Source organism: Anopheles arabiensis, chromosome X, assembly GCF_016920715.1.
Source record: "Anopheles arabiensis isolate DONGOLA chromosome X, AaraD3, whole genome shotgun sequence".
NCBI classification, from domain to species: Eukaryota; Metazoa; Arthropoda; class Insecta; order Diptera; family Culicidae; genus Anopheles; species Anopheles arabiensis.
In genome coordinates, this window is record NC_053519.1 from 20616087 (window position 1) to 20638438 (window position 22352).

The 22352-nt window shown below is 39.6% G+C and overlaps 1 long non-coding RNA gene across 1 annotated transcript; it reads right to left on the reverse strand.

The window, feature by feature from the left end:
- Positions 1-9403: 9403 nt before the first annotated feature.
- Positions 9404-10542, reverse strand: LOC120905834. The gene is made up of 3 exons (XR_005739947.1): positions 9816-10542; positions 9619-9709; positions 9404-9553 (listed from the first exon to the last, which is right to left on the reverse strand). It is a non-coding gene; the product is annotated as an uncharacterized LOC120905834 (long non-coding RNA).
- Between the last annotated feature and the right edge of the window lie 11810 nt (positions 10543-22352).

The following is a 22352-nucleotide window of genomic DNA, read 5'->3' on the forward strand; positions in this document are numbered from 1 at the left end:
CTTTCAGTGACTAATTGATTTCCCCCCATAGCAGGATAGTCAGTACTACGTATGGCGGCACGGTCCATTTGGGGTTTGAACCCATGACGGGCATGTTGTTAAGTCGTACGAGTTGACGACTGTACTACGAGACCGGCTACTAAGTTATTATTGACTACTAATGGATAAATTTGAAAACCCCTAGAGCATTACTGAAGGTACTCGGCATCTGTCTTTGATTATGTAACATTTCAAATTAAATTTGGTTGCTGCCGGGGGGTGGTGGGGGGGGGTGCTTAGGGTTCGTCTAGCGCGGGGCCCCAACGTCCATCACCCACGGGGTGATGCGCCCTCCTTGCTAATACAGTGCCATATTCTATCAACTGTTATGGATAATGGACTAAAGATTCCGGGGCCCCTCATTGACGGGGCCCCTCGCAATTGCTTACTTTGCTTACCGTTAAATACGCCACTGCCCTAGAGTAATTCTACTCACACTGAAATTGAATCCGAGCAAATAACTAAAAATCTATTTCAATAGCAACGAACAGCATTTTTAGTGAAAGATTTCTTCACTACATGCAAATAACGAAGATGACTAGACAATTTTTTTCTTTATGCACATTTTTAAATATGCACATTTTTAATTGATAATTACTACATGCTATGAGTTCACAGCTAAAAAAGCTTAAATGACTTTATTTCAGTCTTTGCAACCTGTAAAATATACCTTCATTGTAAAATTGATTCTTTGCTACCTCGTCTTAAAAGTATCAGATCTCCAAAGAGGACCGGAGTCTAAACACACGCCGGCTTGATAAACTGGATGGCAATATACACACATTTATTTCAAAACTGCTATTCTTGTATTTCTCAACTGTCATTCTCAACTGCTAGCGCTTTTACACAATGCATTACTATACTTACACTTAAAATCTTTGTGCGGTCATTTGCGCTGGCTCAAATTCGGACAATTTTGTGTATATTGGACTACAAAAAAGCAAATAGCATTCTTCCATCCAAAGTGATTCGAGTATGCCTTTTTTTAAATTACAGAATCTTTTCAATAGCGCTATACCGTAGTTTTTTTTTTGTAATTATTCTGTTTTAATTGTTTAGTTGAAGTAATCTCTGCTTTGGTTGATTAAAATGAAAATGAACTTCAGTGGAAATACAGAAGTAGTTTTAGATAACAGAGATTTTGAGTCTTTCGACTACAATTATCTCTTCCTGCCGAGATAAAAGAGTCAAATGCGTTTTGACGTATGAAATCACTCAATGTAATATGTTCATATTAAATTACCCACTAGTACGCTGGATCCTTGAATTTGCTGGTCAGACGAAATTTCCTACAAGATGTATTGCTCCAAATCCTCGGAGGTTTAAAATGGCAACTAAGAAATAGAATACGCGCAGCAAATAATTATGAAAATAACATTTCAAGCGTCTACGCACAGCAAATCATTAAAAAACCAATCGATTTTTTCCTCAAGCTTCAAAAATGTCCTTAAAACAAAAAAATGGCACTTGTATACTGCGTTTCATAATGATAGGTTGAACTAGTCTTTGTCAATGTTTGCAGAAATTTTCCTTATTTAGTTTCAAACAACAACAAATGTTGTTCCCCCCAGCATCATATGGTTTTGGAAATACACACGAAACCGTAATTTTAATAAAAATCGTAGTTCTTGTCAAAAGTGATTTAAACTCGGAAGACCACTAATGGTTAAATGATTTTTGTTGCTATAAACTAATAATTTGAATCATTTTTTCTCGTGTTGTTTTCTATTATAAATATTTTTTATTATAAATTATTATAACTTATAAATTATAAATTTTGTTAGAAAGCTTTATAGGTTCTCCTAGCTCATTAGATTTTAAGGATTTGATAAAGGCGAATAATGTAACTCCAGTGTTAAAGAAAAAGTGTCAAAATGCTAGTTTTCAAGTATGGTCCGTGTTAGCAAACTCGTCTCTGGTTTGACATACCTAACTGAACGAAGGACATTTCCTGATTCAAACGGAGACCGTTCTTTGTGCTTTCCATCTCACAGCTTTGCGTCAGGATAAAGCTACGGAAAGCATTTTGTATTCACGGTTTTACTTTTTTTTTCTTTTTTCTTATGGCTCAACAACCGTTGTCGGTCAAGGCCTGCCTGAACCACTTGTGGGCTTGGCTTTCAGTGATTTTTGGATTACCTCCCATAGCAGGATTGTCAGTCCTACGTATGGCGGCACGGTCTATTCGGGGCTTGAACCCATGACGGGCATGTTGTTAAGTCGCACGAGTTGACGACTGTATCACGAGACCGGCTAACTTCACGGTTTTACTATGAACTATATATTAAAAAAACGCAAATTACATATAATTTCATTCAGAATGGATTTTTTGCAATGATTTATTGTAAAAAGTGTAGTAATAACAAAATTTACAGAACGTAGAGAAATATAAAACAAACGCTACCTTGCATGTCATCGCCAAAAACATTAATAGAACAGCATACAATGTACACCATTTGTAGAAATAATAATAAAATTGTACGATACTTCTTGTGTTTCACGTTGCAGTTTGTTTTGACAAATAAAGCCATTTCAATTTGGCATTTTCGGAACGAAATTCTCAAACAAATTTCTAACAAGTTTGTATAATATCGATTTCGTTCGTGTAGAATGGTAATTTGACACTATTCCGTTTGAATCAGGCAATTGGCAATTGCTTTATATTTTCGGATTTTTAATACAAAATACTTCTAAAACTGGCATACTTTAAATTTAGTTTGTTAAAATTCCTTAAAATCTAGTTTAAATCTGTTGTTGAACATTTAACAACTATAACAAATAAATATTCATCACTCTTGTGAAATGATTCAGGATGTTTATAGGACGACTTCAGTAGATTACGAACACACACATTTGTAATACATTTTCCATTATTATTATTCTTCTTCTTCTTCTTGCGAGAGGGGATGTATCCTCCTATGCTGTTCAAACGCTTGTTTGAAACAGCATATTCAGAGGCTTACTCTCTCTGTAAAGACTTCGACTATCTAGAGTCATATGTAAAAATTATTACAGGGTTTCACACTTTATCTCAAGACCGCGGGACACCTTCCCGAATCTGTCTTAGCCAATGCCAAGACTGCGGTATGATGCTTGAAAACGTTGATGATACCTGAATTCATCGGATGCAATGCTGAATCTGCGGCACATTTCTCGAAACACACTGGTCCGCGCTGAGGACATGCGGTCGAATATTTTTTTACACAGATAACCTTTGTGTACATCAGTGTACTGAAAACAGTGAATTATTTTTTCGTGTTTTTACCAGAAAACATTATTTAAACAGTTCAAACTACTTTCTTAACACTTGTAAATATTTTAATTAAACAAATATACATTCACTCATTTTATTAAATAGTCTGTTTTTTGCTAAAAAAAACGAAAAGGATAATTGAGTGTTTCTAATAGACTGGTGTACACAAAGGTTATCCGTGTAAAAAAATATTCGACCGCATGTCCTCGGCGCGGACCAGTGTGTTTCGAGAAATGTGCCGCAGATTCAGCATTGCATCCGATGAATACAGGTATCATCAACGTTTTCAGGTATCATCAACGATTTCAAGCATCATACCGCAATCTTGGCTTTGGCTAAGACAGATTCGGAAAGGGGTCCCGCGGTCTTGAGATAAAGTGTGAAACCCTGTAATGTTCATTTGTTGTCTCATAACACAGTAACTAAAATTTAAATTTATAAATGACTATATCATTTGTAAACAACATCATTCAAATAACGCATTGTGTGAAGAATGTTTGGTATTGCTTTGTTATTATTTTGTTAAAATATTTTACAATTTAAAGATTATGATAAAAACTCAAACGACAAATTTACCAAAACCATCCCAAGCTATCAGTATGAAATGCAGTGGAAATGAGTTTTCTTTAAAAATTGCGATGAAGTTTAATTTTTTTTTTGCCCATGCCATTTTTTATAAAGCGATTTTTATCCATAACATTTCATTATTTGTTTGTTTACTTAGCCATTTACTTACTTTTTTCAAATTTATTTATTTATTCATTGTATTAACCTTTGACTTATATATTAACTTATTTATTTATTTATTTTTTAAATTATTTAATCATGAATTTAAATTAATTTATAACATATTTTGTAATTATATTAAATTAAAATATTGATTTATTTTATAAGTTTTCATTAAACAATGTTTGCTCAAAAATGTTACATTTAAAAAGCTTGGTATCTTATAGTTCATAGAAATCAAACAAAGTAAAAACCATGTACCGCCTAACACCCGAATAGAACCTGAACCTGAAATTCCGCAAAATCGAAACACAGCGACGGTAACTTCCTTAAAATCTACTCAAATAAACGCATAAAATGAAAAAAAATGAAATGAATGAGTACTACCATTGTTTGTCATAGTCAAAGCTTGTAAATTAAAAAACGCAGATTAATAAACGTGAGTTAAAGAAACAAAAATCGTTTTAAAATGAAGAAACGACTCGCTAGCTTGTGTTAGAGAAGATGCACTTTAAAAAGTGCTTTATACATTTGAAGGTGCATTATAAAGATGTCATAAGTATTTAATATTTGATGCTAGCCATGTAACAGAACATCAATATTGTTAAACATATTAATAGAGGAACAAAACAACGCAAAAGAGCAAATTTTAAATGGATGTTTAAAAAAAAACAAGCAATAATTGTTAAAGTTATCTGAGTTGAAAAGAGAGTTGCATTTGAGTTAACCACAAAATGGCTTTAAGGCCAGGAAATTGTGAAATGAAGGAGCAGTTTCCTAAAAACCTAACGGCCTATCCAATAGAGGAATGAGATAAAACAATTGGATGATAACATTCATACCAAATTATGGTATAGCAAAGATCTTGAAAAGCAATATAGCCTAAAATCATTAGAACAACAGACATTAATTCAAGACCTAAGTTGTTGCTGTCATGTTGCTGCTTCAATTTTCTGTTAAAATTAATTTTCTTGAAAACCAGGAATACTGACAATGACATTTTTTTTAACACAATACTTTCCTATCACTATAGCATTTGACACCATTAAAATGAAGCTTAGCGGCTAATAAAAACGTTTTGGGCCTGGGATGCAACTCTTCCTTGTTGTTATGAACTGAAACAGGATGCTTAATACGAAAAAATATCAATGAACAGTTTAATGAGCTTTACTTAGTTATTTTTATTTCTTACTGATGACACTTTTATACTTGCAAAGTTCATACGTGATTGTTGATTAATGTGTTGGTCTCATTTAATTCATTGGTAGATTTAAAACATATATTGCAAAAAATTTCAATAGATTCAAAAAACTTTCGAAAAATAAAAAAAAAATCTTTATGGAATGTTGTTTCAAAAAATTGATGAAACAGATGCGAATAAACACCAATAATGTCAAAACATAAAACTGAAATTCATAATACTTTTTGTTGCGACGATGAATTATGGGCCACCCGAAGAACGCGGTCTTGTAACTCAAACCCGCTCGGGTAGCGGGTCTTTTCGACCGTTTTTTATTACACCTGTTCTCACTTTCCTCTGAATCTTTATCTGGTTGCTATGGATCGCAATCCATGAGAATGGATCGCAATCAACTACGTCTGAATCGTTTTCAACTACGTCTGAATCGTTTTCAGCTACGTTTGGATCGCTCTCAGCTACCTTTGGATTTTACGGTAGCTCGCGCAAATTTCGTTTTAGCGCACCGTTTATTTGGTGACCGCGGGACACATTTGCACTCTAAGGAAAGAACTAAACAATTAATGCATTCAATTGTAAAATCTTATCGTATTTTATATGAAGCATACATCACCATTCATACGTTTTTGATTATTAGACCAAGTTTTCCAAACAAACCAGTACAATCTTCTTCTTTTTAGCGTAACGACCTACGTGGTCATTCAGAATTGTTCAGGGTTTCGAGGTATAGCCGGATATTCCATCTTTAGAATGGAGGAAAACTGTTCTGATGCGTAGAAGCAGACAAATCTGTCAAATGTTGTTCATAGCTTAAAAATGGGTTTTTAACACATATTCTCAATTGGGTTCAAACATAGAACAATATGAAATTTTTGCTTTTCAAATCGTCTGTTATGAGCCATACCTCAAATCGTGAGGTACGCCGAATGGTCACTAAATAAACTTTGCGCTGCAATGAGATTTACGCGAGCTACCGTAAAATCCAAAGGCAACTGAGAGCGATCCAAACGTTGCTGAAAACGATCCAAACGTAGCTGCAAACGATTCAGACGTAGTTGATTGCGATCCAATCTCATGGATTGCGATCCATAGCAACCGGATAAAGATTCAGAGGAAAGTGAGAACAGGTGTATCTTAATTTTTATAGAGACTTTAAGCCGATTGGCTTCATTCGACTCTTAATAAATTAAACTAATTCAATACTTAAAATCTAACATTCTTCTTTGTAAGCCATTTGTGGCTTGCAAATTACCTTATACCGGTTAGTCTCTCTTTACTTGAAGCTTTTATCTGTTGATTTTATTAAAAATATGTATGTTACAAATGTGGTTTTGGTTAGAGTTGTTTCTAAAAGTTAGTAATACGAATGAATTTTAAAAGTTTAGGCTGGCAGTCGATGTCTGGTGAGAGGATGGTGTCGATGCTGTGGTCCTATTGGCAGGTAATGCGTTCTGCTGAATATCCATGGCATTCCACGCAAACAATGAGACCCCAAATTTGAGTGATTCAGGCCAAGGGGTATGAGGCAGCTTGAGGAAGCAAGGAGAAACGCGCTGCGATTAGAGTTCGCATTCTGTTTTACACGCGCGCTTCACTAACACCAATACAAATACCGTGCTTTGACGAGCCGTCTGTGAATGTGTGTGTGTCTTCTTTCAGCGAGCTCAACTTGGAGCTGCTCGTCACATCGTGTTGTCTCGCTTACACTACAGCATCGAACCATCGCTCCGTATGTCCCCCCCCTCCTACGCGTACAACACCACCAGTACAGCGCGACGCTTTGCCGGAGATGGTTGTGCGTGTTTTGTTCAAAGTCCCGCGCGCAGTGTTTGTGCGTTGATGCGCATTTCATTCAGTCTCGTGCGCTGGTGTGTTTTGGTGAAGTGTGAAGTGAATAAACAGTGTGCACAGACGCACATGCAATGCGTGGATAGACAGGTAAGAATTTGCTGAACAGAGTCAACGCAGATTGTCGACAAGTTTCCCGCAGCCTGGCTCGACCCGGTATGACGTTATTCGTGAGTATGAAGGATTCTAAATGTGTACTTTAGTGTGTACTTTATGTTTCAATAAAGTGTTTAATGTAATAAAAAATGACCGTGTTTGTGTTTAGTTTTAGAATAAGTGCATGAAAGAAAGCGAAAAACAACAAGCTTTTGATGTGTTGGTAGCATCCCGTCCGGCAAAATGAGTGTATTTTTTGAGTGATTTGAGTGACGCTGTCGAAATACAGTGTCTCTTCGACGAATGAGTTACACCCTCGCGCGAGCCCTCCCCCTCCCCACCCGTAACGCACGGTGCGCTCTGCAGTTCTCAATGTGTTTGTGTTCTTTCGAGCCATGCTACCAACACATCAAAAGCTTCTTGTTTTTCGCTTTCTTTCATGCACTTATTCTAAAACTAAACCCAAACACGGTCATTTTTTATTACATTTAACACTTTATTGAAACATAAAGTACACACTAAAGTACACATTTAGAATCCTTCATACTCACGAATAACGTCATACCGGGTCGAGCCAGGCTGCGGGAAACTTGTCGACAATCTGCGATGCCTCTGTTCACCAAATTCTTTCCTGTCAATCCACGCACTGCATGTGCGTCTGTGCACACTGTTTATTCATTTCACACTTTACCAAAACACACCGGCGCACGAGACTTTGAACGAAATGCGCATCAACGCACAAACACTGAGCGCGGGACTTAAAACGAAACGCGCACAACCATCTCCGGCAAAGCGTCGCGCTGTACTGGTGGTTTTGTACGCGTAGGAGGGGGGACATACGGAGCGATGGTTCGATGCTGTAGTGTAAGCGAGACAACACGAGGTGACGACCAGCTCCAAGTTGAGCTCGCTGAAAGAAGACACACACACATTCACAGACGGCTCGTCAAAGCACGGTATTTGTATTGGTGTTAGTGAAGCGCGCGTGTAAAACAGAATGCGAACTCTCATCGCAGCGCGCTTCTCCGTGCTTCCTCAAGCTTCCTCATACACCTCGGCCTGAATCACTCAAAATTTGGGGTCTCATTGTTTGCGTGGATGGCTCGAAAGAACCCGTCCGGCAAAATGAGTGTATTTTTTGAGTGATTTGAGTTACGCTGTCGAAATACAGTGCCCCTTCGACGAATGAGTTACACCCTCGCGCGAGCCCTCCCCCTCCCCACCCGTAACGCACGGTGCGCTCTGCAGTTCTCAATGTGTTTGTGTTCTTTCGAGCCATGCTACCAACACATGTAAAGATAGTTGTTTCTTTCGTTTTTCGTTTTCTTTCATGCACTTATTCTAAAACTAAACACAAACACTGTCATTTTTTATTACATTAAACACTTTATTGAAACATAAAGTACAAACTAAAGTACACATTTAGAATCCTTCATACTCACGAATGACGTCATACCGGGTCGAGCCAGGCTGCGGGAAACTTGTCGACAATCTGCGTTGACTCTGTTCAGCAAATTCTTACCTGTCGATGCACGCACTGCATGTGCGTCTGTGCATACTGTTTATTCACTGCACACTTCACTAAAACACACCGGCGCACGAGACTTATAACGAAATGCGCATCAATGCACAAACACTGCGCGCGGGACTTAGAACGAAACGCGCACAACCATCTCCGGCAAAGCGTCGCGCTGTACTGGTGGTGTTGTACGCGTAGGAGGGGGGGGGACATACGGAGCGATGGTTCGATGCTGTAGTGTAAGCGAGACAACACGATGTGACGAGCAGCTCCAAGTTGAGCTCGCTAAAAGAAGACACACACACATTCACAGACGGCTCGTCAAAGCACGGTATTTGTATTGGTGTTAGTGAAGCGCGCGTGTAAAACAGAATGCGAACTCTCATCGCAGCGCGTTTCTCCTTGCTTCCTCAAGCTTCCTCATACCCCTCGGCCTGAATCACTCAAAATTTGGGGTCTCATTGTTTGTGGGGAGGGGTAAGAGGAAGCTTGAGGAAGTAACCCGCTTGGCAAAATGTCGCGCGACATGCATGCTTGAAATCGATGCTTGTTAACATTTTATTTCAAGCATCGTGAGTGTCCCAGCGTGAGCGCTGAGCGCACCTCCCCTCATTCTCAATGCCGCGTTTTTGGGTAATCCTCGCTCCCACCCTTTCTTTCCTTCTCCTCAACGGACCCACCATTCCCGCGAGCGTAGACCGATCAAAAAATTCTAGGAAATTCCGACAGTAAGTGTGCAGTTTTTTATTCACAGAGCTATTCGGGAATATTTCAATTCTTGATGGTGCGTGCTAGACGAACGAAACGTTGGCTGCTTGCTCCGCCGATGGCGCGTGCTGTTGGAAGAAAAACACTTGCTGTTTGATGCGTTTACCTGAGGAATGAAAGATATATCTAGCATTAGAATGGTGAACATAACTAGGACTATTTAAAAGTTACCAATCACGAAGATATCTGAAGTTAAACGGCGACTCTGTAAGCCCGATTCACCTTCTTTGATCGGTTATCAGGTGCTTTGGTAATGAAATTGCTAGGTGTGATAGAAAATAATAGAAGAATAAACAAACATTAAAAGCAATACGATTGTTAGAACACAAACATCATTTGCAAGATTCTTCTTTTATGCATACACTTACCCGTAGATCAAGTAACAAAACAAACTGCATTTACGCCTGCGTTGACATCTTTCACGATTTACTTAACCACTTTTCTATAAACATTTTATAATTTTCACTGCATCTTCCGGCACCGATCCTTCCCAAATGAAATTTGCATTCGTTCTGGCAATGAGTTTCGAACGATCAAAACACAACGCGAGAGTGAAGAACACAAAGTAAATGGCACTATGTACAAGTTATGATCATATGGTCAAAATAAAGTATAATGGAATTTATTTTACTTCAAATGAATTGATTTTATTCTGATTTACATTTCAACTATTGTTATCAGCCTAGTTGTTAATGTTTAAAATTTTGATGAAGTGAAAACATTACCAGATAAATGAAACAATTATCGATGCATTTTGACCATATCGAATTATGATCGTCTTTACACATAGTGTCATCTCTTGCGCTTCAGGGTCTCACGCTCAGAGCAAAAATTCTCGCCAATTCGCAACGGTGGGAGCGATCGGCTATGGAGGGGTGGAGGAGTGCGAGTGTGTGTCTCATGCACACAGCGAAATTTTGGTCAACACCTCGATGGTGGGAGCGTTTTTCCATAGGATGGAGTAGTGGAGTGCGAGTGTGTCGCATGATTCCTTCAAAGCTATGGCCAGGGGTAGCCAGAGGAATCAAAATAAGTTACTCTTTGCCAAGCGGGGTGTAAAACAGAATGCGAACTCTCATCGCAGCGCGTTTCTCCTTGCTTCCTCAAGCTTCCTCATACCCCTCGGCATGAATCACTCAAAATTTGGGGTCTCATTGTTTGCGTGGAACACAAACACATTGAGAACTGCAGAGCGCACCGTGCGTTACGGGTGGAGAGGGGGAGGGCTCGCGTGAGTGGGTAACTCATTGGTCGAAGGGACACTGTATTTCGACAGCGTCACTCAAATCACTCAAAAAATACACATTTAGAATCCTTCATACTCACGAATGACGTCATACCGGGTCGAGCCAGGCTGCGGGAAACTTGTCGACAATCTGCGATGCCTCTGTTCAGCAAATTCTTACCTGTCGATGCCCGCACTGCATATGCGTCTGTGCACACTGTTTTTTTACTTCACACTTCATCAAAACACACCAGCGCACGAGACTTTGACGAAATGCGCACCAACGCACAAACACTGCGCGCGGGACTTAGAACGAAACGCGCACAACCATCTCCGGCAAAGCGTCGCGCTGTACTGGTGGTTTTGTACGCGTAGGAGGGGGGGACATACGGAGCGATGGTTCGATGCTGTAGTGTAAGCGAGACAACACGATGTGACGAGCAGATCCAAGTTGGTGAGCTCGCTGAAAGAAGACACACACACATTCACAGACGGCTCATCAAAGCACGGTATTTGTATTGGTGTTAGTGAAGCGCGCGTGTAAAACAGAATGCGAACTCTCATCGCAACGCGCTTCTCCGTGCTTCCTCAAGCTTCCTCATACCCCTCGGCCTGAATCACTCAAAATTTGGGGTCTCATTGTTTGCGTGGACTGCTAACGGGGGACGGTACTCAAATCACTCAAAAAATACACCCATTTTGCCGGACGGGTTCTGTTAATATGTGAAGGACGGTGATGTCGACGCCTCAGAAACTGCATAGTGGTGGGCTGGATTTTGCTGGATGGCAGCACGCCGGGTTACTACGTCCTGCGTTGGCTAGCTGGTCTGTTATTTCGTTTCCCTGAATACCTGTGTGAACAGGAATCCAGCAAAATATGATTTGGGGTGAATTTGGTATATTGCAGAGTTGTTGGATGTTCGAGTCGCGGTTGGTTCGGGATTCAAGTGCTTGAAGAACACTTTCACTGTCAGTGTTGCGAAAGCAACTTCGTCGGCTGCTCGACGATAGCGAATATGAAAAATAACGACCGTTTTCACCAACGTACAATGTACTTTATTAATCACCGGCTCGACCGAATGTAATTATTAACTGTAGTTTTAAAAACGCGGTCTTTGTCGTTCGCTAGTTTTGAAAGAGGCCGATTATCCTGCGCACGGTCTATTTAAGCCCTTTCTTCCCGCGATGGCCGTTGCGCCATCGCGTTACGCAGCGAACGTTGCCCTTTTCCCGATATCCGAATTTCGAACATCGACTTTGACAGCCGAGATGTTTACACCTATCTCCTGTCAATATCTATTTGTTTTGGTTTGCGTGTGCCATAAAGGAGGCACGCGGTTTGTCGACACAGTTACATGTAACAGTCAGTGAAGATCACGTTGGGTTTGTCTCTGTGTAGACCTTCATCAGCAGCAATACCCAGGGCTATTACTTTTCTGGTAAAGATTGGTCTGGTAGCCGAATGGCGCTATTGTCGATGCTGGAGTAGATTCCACAGGCAGACCGTTTTGTACTGATTCGTCAATGTAGATCAAATGGTGGATATGGTATTTTTGTTTAACGAGTTCAGCAAAATGACGGTGGTGAGCGGGCGAGTACCGATTTGGATGAGTTTGGTGACTGAGGGGTGTGTTTGTTGTGTTAGCGTGGTGAAATCGGCGATTGCCTGTTGGATAAGGGCATGTTTGTCGACTATCTTGTCGTTGTCGGTTATGTTCTGGTCGAAGGGTTTAAGGCTGCTTTCACACATAAGTGATGCAATAGGGCTCGTGACGAAAGCCACAGTGGCACAGTGGATGGCGATATGGTAGAGTGGTGCTATTTGGTTTTGGAAATTTTCCCGTTGCCGGGAGACTATTTCGATGTCGTAGAGAAGTTTTGGTAGAAGCCAGCTATTGATGATTTGAAGTTGTGTTATGTGGGAGGCGCGATGTTGACCGGTTCTTCGCTTCTCTTTTTACCCGTGTAGTGTGTGCTTTACATGTTAAGTGACGATCAAACGTCACTCCTAGGATTCGGCTGTGCGTGTGTTTGGTATTACTAAGTTATTGTATGGTATGGGTTTTAGAGTATGATATTTGCTATTGCAGATGTGAAGTATTTTGGATTTACAGAGTGAAATTGTGTAACCTGTCCAACGTAACTATTTCTGAACCATATTGACTCCTTCTTGTAAAGTTGTGCGTGATTCGGTTCTATTGTAGGATGAAACATTTAATGTTACTGGGCATGGGGCGGAAGAGCGAATCTACACCAATCAGGAAAAGAATGGGAGAGAGAATGATACCCTGGGGAACACCATTCTCTTGGCCGTGCAGCTCAGAAGTTTGAGTTCCAATTAAAACTTTAAATTTGCGATTTGAAAGGAAGCTTTGAACATACGCTTTCATACGCCCTCCAAAATCCCACATATTGAGCTGTTCAAGAATTGTATATCGCCAGGTTCTGTCAAAAGCTTTTGATAAATTAATATTGCACAGTCGATGTGGTGGCCTTTGGGGTAGTGGGTTATTAAAAGTTCATTAAGTTCGGCAAAATATGTCTCAGTACCTTTTCCACCTCTAAAGGCGTGTTGATTGGTACAAAGGTGATTCCGGTCTTCTAATTCTTGTGTCAGTCTTCTATTTACCATTCCCTCCATGATGGGGAATGGGAAATGGGGCGGTAGCTATCTATTGCATGTGGTGGCTTACTGGGTTTTTGAATGGGAATTGTGAAACAGGTTCTCCAATCATCCGGTATGTTCCCGGAATACCAAATATTATTGTAAATCTGAAGGAGGAATGTTTTGGACCGGTAGGGGAGATTTTGAAGCATATATAACCAATGTTGTCCAGGCCTGAGGACAAGCAACAACATTTCTTAAGAGCGCAATGAAGCTCATCATCAAGAGAAAAAAGACTATAGTAATTTTGGTCGGAAGTGTCAATGAGTGTCAATGGACTCAGAGAAGAATTGAGATGGAACATGAGATGGAAAATTGTGTTTTCCAGATGTATCATAAAAGTATCTAGCTAAAGCCTCGGGTATTTCTGTTGGTGGAATGATGGTGTTTTCTGTTTTTAGAATGATTGGTGCAGATTTGTGTTTTTTACCGGATAAAATTGCAACTTTCCGGAATATTGTTTTGGTGATTGTATTAGGGTTCATTTGAAAAAACAAAGTTTCTTAATGTTAGATTTTTTGCAAATTTGACGGCTTCTCTTGATTCATGATTGGCGTCTTGGTATTGATCGGCCAAGAGCGGGGTAAAAATATTGTCTGGTTTTCTTGATCGTTCGAGACTCTTCATTGCTTTTCGGCGAGTCTTTATGGCAAGGACAACAGTTTTATTCCACCAGGGAACTGACTTTCGGCAAAATGTACCCTTGTAAGAGAGATACAAGTGGTTGGCCTTAGAGAGATACTTGTAGTTGGCGCCTAGAGAGTTAGCCCCGAAGTTATCGCGTAGCGAAAACGATGACTCTTTGTGTAAGAGATGTACAAAATTGGGTTTTGGTTTTGGTGGAAACTTTATTTTTGCACATGGTTTTTATACAGCTTCAAAATTACTGTCATTTTTCGGTCGCTGTCGAGATGCCTGTAGCAGCCCACTGTGCAGTTCGCGTGGCTCGTACGCAGAGTACGAGCTGTCATCAACAGAGCTGTCAGAATTCCTTTGCGTGAACGACCATTCTGTTTGGCGCCCATTTTGAGAGCAGACCGATTTGTGAAAAGCAAAAATAAAGATAATTGAACTATACTCTAAATGCAAATAATGATGCGATGGCGATGCCAACCGCAATAGCGAGAAATTCGATCGCACGAATCATTAGCTTTCTCGAACACGAACCATCCACATTAAGCGCTATCTGTCGGTGAGATTTAGTACTATCTATATAGTTGAATCTTTTCTGTCAACCTAAGTGACACCTCTACTTTGTTTGTTTACGATCGCTGTAAAACCCCACCCCGTGAACTGGTTATCTGTCAAACTTTTTACCGGGTTCACTAAGCTTCGATACTTCAATTGCAAATAATTATATCGTACGTTTTCAAAATACGTTATCTAGAGGATGGTAATTAAACAAGGACTTGTCAAAAAACTGGATAAAAGTTATTAGTGAATTATTCAACAATATAGTATCCAATCTGGAGGTGTGACTACACATTTGAGAACCATTTTTGGCATCATTTCTATCAAATTTGTACAAACAAATTTTCAATCATGCGCTCGTTTGTAGATCTAATTTGGCTACTATGGATCTTTAGCTATTTAAATATGCATTCTTTATATTTTCGGAAGTTTTATATGAACTGATGAAAAAAACGAAAAAAAAGCTTTACAAATATTGCTTTTTGGTGGTTTAGCTTCATGACAATAACGTATGAAGACTTTACCCCGTGACAAAGATATTTTTAATCTGCTATCAATTGTTGATTTACAGATGTCATCACACAACCTTAAAAAAAGGGTCACCCGAAGTAATGGACCAACCAGCCACTGGAGAAAGCATACAAATTTGCGAAGAACGGATTTCCTGTTAAACAGCAGCCATGCATTATGCTGTCATGACGCATCGCACGACGCTGATGATGCACCTCACGAATAGATACAGGAATCAACCATGTCACCACCAGTGTCAGTGTGGGAACCCAGTCACCCGAGCGGAATTGAAGGTAGAGGCCCAAAACCAAAATGCAAAATGCCAATGTACAGGTATAGAAGGCCTGCTGCCAGCTGCGTATAGAAGGCCTCCTTCTCGTCATCGGTGCTCCCAAGGTGCGAACTGTGCACATTTATAATACTCAGGTTGAAGAATCACAAATTCTCAACCTGCACACCTGCTGATTGATCGGCCACCACCCGATCACTCTTTGCTGCATCGCACCTAGCACCATGAACGCTGTACCGAGCTCGCGCATCTCTCCACCGCTCTGGTAGATCGTGCAGTTGCTACGAAACTGGCGCACCGTCACGCCTTTCCAGTAAACCTTCTGAAGTGCTAATTTTTCGAAACCGCGGGCCTAGACCTTATCGAACGCAATTCGGGTCTTTACATTCGATGTGAGAGGTTTGCAGTTTCATGTCCCGAACTTCCAAACGTAAGTCCTTTTTCCATGCGTGGATCTGAATCGATTGGTCTGATACGGTACTTCTTCTTGTTGGTTTTCGTTGCAATGTATATTTACGAAAGTGGCTTGCAAAGCCTTTCCTCTTACCTGCAATCTCGTCGTAGGGCCTACGATCGCTGGTTTTTTAGAGTCCTGCAGCAAGCCAAGACGGGATAAACCAGCGTAGCCCTTCGGAAAGGAGCATACGCTAGAGTCATGGAGATCAATCATCATTTTAAATTTAAATATATATGTTATTAATGCGTTATCTTATGATTTTTTTTTCATGGAAATATGGATTGATGTCAAAATAACAGTGGAAAGTGGTTTAACTAATAAGATACAAACCAAAATCCTTAACTAGTCCATTTTGCCCCGATTTTTCTTAATTGATTTTTGCTACAATCCCTACGTTTACTTTCTCAATCTCTACAACAGTTTTCTCCACATCCCGTCGGGGTCACCAGTTTGGGGCGTTTTACTACTATTTTTGGATCGCACGGAAATAACAACTTTCTCAGTCGATGGTCGATGGCGCGTAAGAGAGAGTTTAATATATTAAGAATGCTCGAATCATGCTGTGTATGTTTATGGTGTACAGTGGCCGGCAAAATAGCGATATTTTCTTATTGTAAGAGGCATACACGAGAGAGCAGAGGCATTCTACATGCATGGAGCAAAAATGTTTCTACGTGGTTAAGCGTGTATCTTTTTACTGCTTGTCAGATTAATTTTTTTTTAATTACGTATAAACACCATACACTGACCGATATCACATTTCTTGAAGTTGTAGTGATCGTTGCGACATCTATGCGTCAGGCACGGGAACCACTCCACTCACTTAGCATAGTTCCAAACCGTATCAACCAGGAGCTAGGATCGAGCTAGGTGATAAGATCAGATGCGCCGATCTGATTACGAGAGAGGATCGGATGCGCCGAAGATAGGATCGGGTCGCCGATCTAATGAAGAGAGGAGATCGGATGCGCCGATCTAGCGAGACGATAGGATCGAGTGCGTCGATCGAGTTAGGGACGGACCACTTCTCACACGCACCTGAACCGAAGCACACGTGCCAATAAACGAGACCAAACGTATCACAAAAGTATACAGAATACAATACAAGTGGTGACCCCGACGTGATACAAGTGAAACACAAAAAGTTTTTTTCAGCTCGGTGCTTATTTGCTCTCGTTTGCCTCGTTTTCGTGCCCGCGAGTGATTATCGTGCACGCCAGTGAGAGTTGTGCCGCGAGTGACACTCGATTCCGCTAGTGATCCGTTCCGTCGTTATTCTGCCAATCGCGATTCGTGTGCTGAAACAGCCAGTGTCTCCCCACTTCCGTCGAGATACAGCTTCGTCGAGACCACCACGGTGACGTCGGACTAGACGCTGGCACCCTGCGCAGCCATCGCGAATCTGCACCAGACGGACGGACCACGCGGTCCGGCCATCGCGATAAGCCGTCGGAGAAGACGCACCCACGCGGTTCGGCCATCGCGATTCCACGTCGAACAAGACGCAACCCAGTGGTGTAATTTCACTTCGGACGAAACGTGCCACGCGGTGCAGCCACTGTGTACAACGAACGTGACGTACCACAAAGTTATAGCAAAAAACGAAAATTAGTGGTGTTGCTATAAAACCCAGACGCTCGTGAGTACTTTTATTGTTATTATTGTTATTATTGTTATTATTATTATTATTATTATTATTATGATTTTTATTATTATTATTATTATTATTATTATTATTATTATTATTATTATTATTATTATTATTATTGTTATTGTTATTGTTATTATTATTATTATTATTATAATTATTATTATTATTATTATTATTATTATTATTATTATTATTATTATTATTATTATTATTATTATTATTATTATTATTATTATTATTATTATTATTATTATTATTATTATTAATATTATTATGATTATTATTATTATTATTATTATTATTATTATTATTATTATTATTATTATTATTATTATTATTATTATTATTATTATTATTATTATTATTATTATTATTATTATTATTATTATTATTATTATTATTATTATTATTATTATTATTATTATTATTATTATTATTATTATTATTATTATTATTATTATTATTATTATTATTATTATTATTATTATTATTATTATTATTATTATTTATTCCGAAAGTTATCCAGCTGGCATAAGCTGACATAACATACTTAATTCTATAGTTAATGCTAAAGAACAGTACTAACAAAAACGTATCGAAAAACATAACAAGTTTAACTGTCAATCAACCAAATAATAAAAAAAATCAATATAAACTGTGGAAGCGTCATATTAAGCTATGTAAAAGGGTCCGTAAATTGTTTAAGTTTGAGTTCAAGTCGACATTGTTTCCTAGCGAGTTATAGGCACTTATCATTTTTAATAAAGAATCGTTAGATCCAAAATTAGTCGATCTGAATTCTATGTTGAATAATGTCCTGGTTCTTAACATTCTACTGGGGGCCTAAAAGTTCAATTTACTCAGAATTGACGGGGCGTCTAAAGATCCGCAAACAAGTTTGTGTATAAATAAGCACTGTGCCGTCTTTCTTCTATGTTGCAGAGGTTCTAGTCCAAATAACAGGCACCTTGTACGGTAAGAGGGACAAACAGAATTACGAGACCACGGGAGACGATAAAACAATGAACGAGTTAGCTTGCGTTGAACCGATTCTAGCCTATCTATTAAATATTGCTGTGTCGGAGTCTAAATAATACTAACGGATTCTAAGGTAGGACGGATAATTGCACAATACAGAGCTTTTATATTGAATGAATCTTTTAAGTCTTTCGCAACACGTGCTCCGTGCTCAATAAAGAGAGAAGGTTAGTTTCAATTGAGCGGTTGCCCAAGCGAAATTTTTCGGGGATAATGACCATAAACTCATGCCATCTCTTTCTATTCATCAGCTCTACTCTCTCACACGCATCGATGTACTTTTAGACATCTCTTTGTTCATTGTGCTATATTTGAAGGGTTTAAAACTGATAGATAACGATTTATGTTCATGAACTAGTAATGGTCAAATGGTAATGGTGTAATGTTTGCACCATGGTCGACATGAGTTCAATTCCATTTTTATTGTTTTCATTGATGATTTAAAGTTTTGATTTCTTTTTAAAACATGCAGCTCCAGTAACTTCAGACCCCTTTACTAATTGTTAGAAATGAGTGTTTAATAGTCAATCTATTATTTTTATTGTTTTATTTATTTATTTTAATTCATTTAGTATCAGTACCCCTTCATACAAAAAAACAAGCAAATAGCACAATCATGAATAATAATATGGTGGCGCAACTGGCAAGGTGATTCGAAGTAGAATTAGCGATGTGGTTGGTAGCATCAAGGATGAATCATGAGCATGAATTGGAATATGAGGGAAGGGAATGAATCCGAATGTTCATTTCTATTTTTAGCTCTTTTTTGCATGGGTTCATCCTTCACTTGTGTTCACTATCCCCGAAAATGATCTGTATTTCGCAGGTCTTTTCGGGGATAATTCGTTAACGAATTATCCGCGAAAAGACCAGCGAAAACCAGCGTGGTCGGGAGCTTGGGTGGGTAGAAAGCCGTGCTGATCATTGGAAATTATATTTTTAAAACCACTTGATAGGTGTTTCGAAATGGTGATCTCGAAAATTTTGCTGACTGCATATAACATATAAATACCACGGTAATTACATATGTCATTTCTATTTCCATGTTTGTAAAAATAATTTTTGTAAACATGAATGAAGATTTCCAGGCTTGAGGGGAGCATTTCTGCTGCAAAGACTTGTAGAACAATGTGGTCAAGACAGGAGTTAAAGCATCTCTGCAGCGTTTGAAAATAGCACTGGGTATAGCGTCAGGCCCAGCAGCGAATGAAAGTTTCAACTCGTTGATAGCCGAGGCAATGTCAGCTTCAGACAGAACAGGAAGAGGAATGTCGGCAGCATCAGGTATATGGTTGGACGTAACAGCATTAGTGACTGGTGGTGAGTTAATCACGTATGTTGATGAAAAGTAATCAGCAAATGCTTGGCTGATTTCAACATTTCCGGTGTACGATCTTCCATTCAGAAGCATCATTGATGGAAGTCTGTTACTATCTCGTTTTTGTCGAGCAAAACTAAAAAAACGTTCTTGGATCCCTTTTAAATCGGTTTTCTATTTTTCTTACGTAGTTGGCGTAGGCTCGGCGATTAAATGTCTGGTACAGACGGGCAGCTTTAATAAATATTCTTCTATTGACCTCGTTCTTATGTTGACGGAAAATTTTATGGAGTCTTTTTTTCTGTTTTCTCAGGTCTTTCAACCGTGAGTTAGACCAGGGTGGCTTGGTTGGGGTCCGATAACGAGGGACAAACTGATCGTAAAAGCATGTGATTTTGTTTGTGAACAACAAAATGTTTTGGTTGAGATCCGGGTCTCTGGTGATATGGCTCCAGTCAACGTTGGTAAGGGCCGATGAGAGACCTATAAAATTCGTCTTTCGGAAGTTCCGACTCTGGATATTTGATGTATGTTGTGGTGTTGTAGTGTGGTTTGATTCAGAAAATATGCGGAGAGCAATTACCGGGTGATAGGAGTCGGGTTGAATCCAAGGGTCGAGAACGAGCTCCAACTTTAATAAGTGGTAAGGAATCCCATCATCAGCCAAAATAAGGTCCAGTATAGAACCATGAGGATTCATGTAGCAGTTTAGTTGGGACAGTCCTGCATAGTTGAGTTCATCGAGGAGAACTGAACAGGAAGGATTATTCCGGGATTCCGATGTATTTAAAACTGCAACATTTTCATTGGATGTGCTACAAACGAACTGAGACTGATTGAAATCCCCCATAAGGATCATCGTACAATCAGTATATTTATCCCGCACACACCGAAGAGTGGAGCATAATGCATTTATTGTGTGGGTGTCGTTGCAACGATCCGGTGCGAGGTAGATAGCACCAACTATAAAAGAATTCGTAGGGGTTCTCAGTTGAATCCACAGACTCTCAGTTATGTTTGAGAGAGGAGTGCAAGGGCTAAAGGCAATTTTTTTTAACTGCAATAAGAACTCCCCCTCCTCTTGTCTTTGTACCATTAGTATTGGAACGATCGGTACGGTAAACTGTGAAGCGGTTGACGTCAAAAAGCATCGTCGAGCCATGTTTCAGTTAAAACTATAACGTCATATTCCGATTCATAACTTGCTGCATATAAATCAGCTGTTTTAGTGCGTAGCCCACGCACATTTTGATAATGGATCGAAAGTTCACTCAGGGGAGGCTGTGAGTGTGTGATCGTTGCGAGAGTGTCGGAGAGCGAAACAGTATGATGTTCGGTGTTTGGGCTGTTCTCTTCGGGTGTGAGAGTGTTCGGGACGATCTGTGATCTCATAGTCATACTGGTGAGTTGTATAGGGTATGTGGTGTAAAAAAATCGTTAATTTTTTTATTACGGAACTCAATTTCGGCGTATACGAAACCGCGGGGCCAAGTTGCAGGTGAAAGTGCTTTATTCTTAAGTGCATTTGGGAGACTGACCTTGAAGGAGATGAATCGAAGCGTTGCAGGATCGCGATCACGAGGAAGTATTTTTTTTACCATTCAATTTTTATTTTCAAGGCGATTGGTAATAAAAGTTGTCATATCTTCTTCAGTAACGTGCGGTGCGATGTGAGTGACAAACATCCATACTCGTGGCTCAACATTTGGAACGAAGCCATCAAACGATGAACTTGCATCAGTTGCTGCACCGGTAAGCAATGCGTTTCGATGATTAAAGGAGTGATTAGCCGAAGCAGCACTGTCAACACCGATTCTTTGTTGTGTTTGTTCGCGTGGTGAAGTAGATGAAAGAGTGTGAGTGATATTGCGTGTATAGGAACATCCAGGTGGCATTTCCGAAGAGCTCGTGGTGTTGTGAATAGTTTTGACGGGATGGACAGGCGTAGTGTTCAGTGTAGTAGTGGAAGCCAATCTTTCGTTGAACTGTGAAGTGTTAGTGGCATGGTTCCTAGTGAGTGTGTGAGGATATTCAGAATAGTTTGTGCGTATTCGTAGATCAATCTCTGCAATCATTTCTCTCTTCAACTCATTTAGTAGGTGAGATATTTCGTTCTTCATCTCACTAATCGTTTCGATGCCTTCTCACCAAGAACCAAGCCATTATCGGAGTTGTTGTTGGTGCACATATTGCAAAACCAAACAATATTATTGCTATGAGAAACACTTTTTACGCTCGATTTTGGCATTTTTAGACACTTTGGGTGGAAAGCCTGTTTGCACGAAGAGATGTTCAAGTCACCGCCACATATGATAACTGCTTCCTCGGTGTCCAGTGAGCAAATCCGGCAGTGAGTCATGGTGAATTGACGAGCAATAACAGCAGAGCACGACGAAAGCAGGAAATTATACTCGAAACAGACCGATTTTAATGCCACTAATCAAGTGTTACAGCATACTACAGCAGTTAATTATCTAGTTTCAGAGTCTTCAAACTAGTGATACTATAAGCGCGATCACAATAACGCAAAAATTATCTGATTTGTACGGAGCAAACTTAAA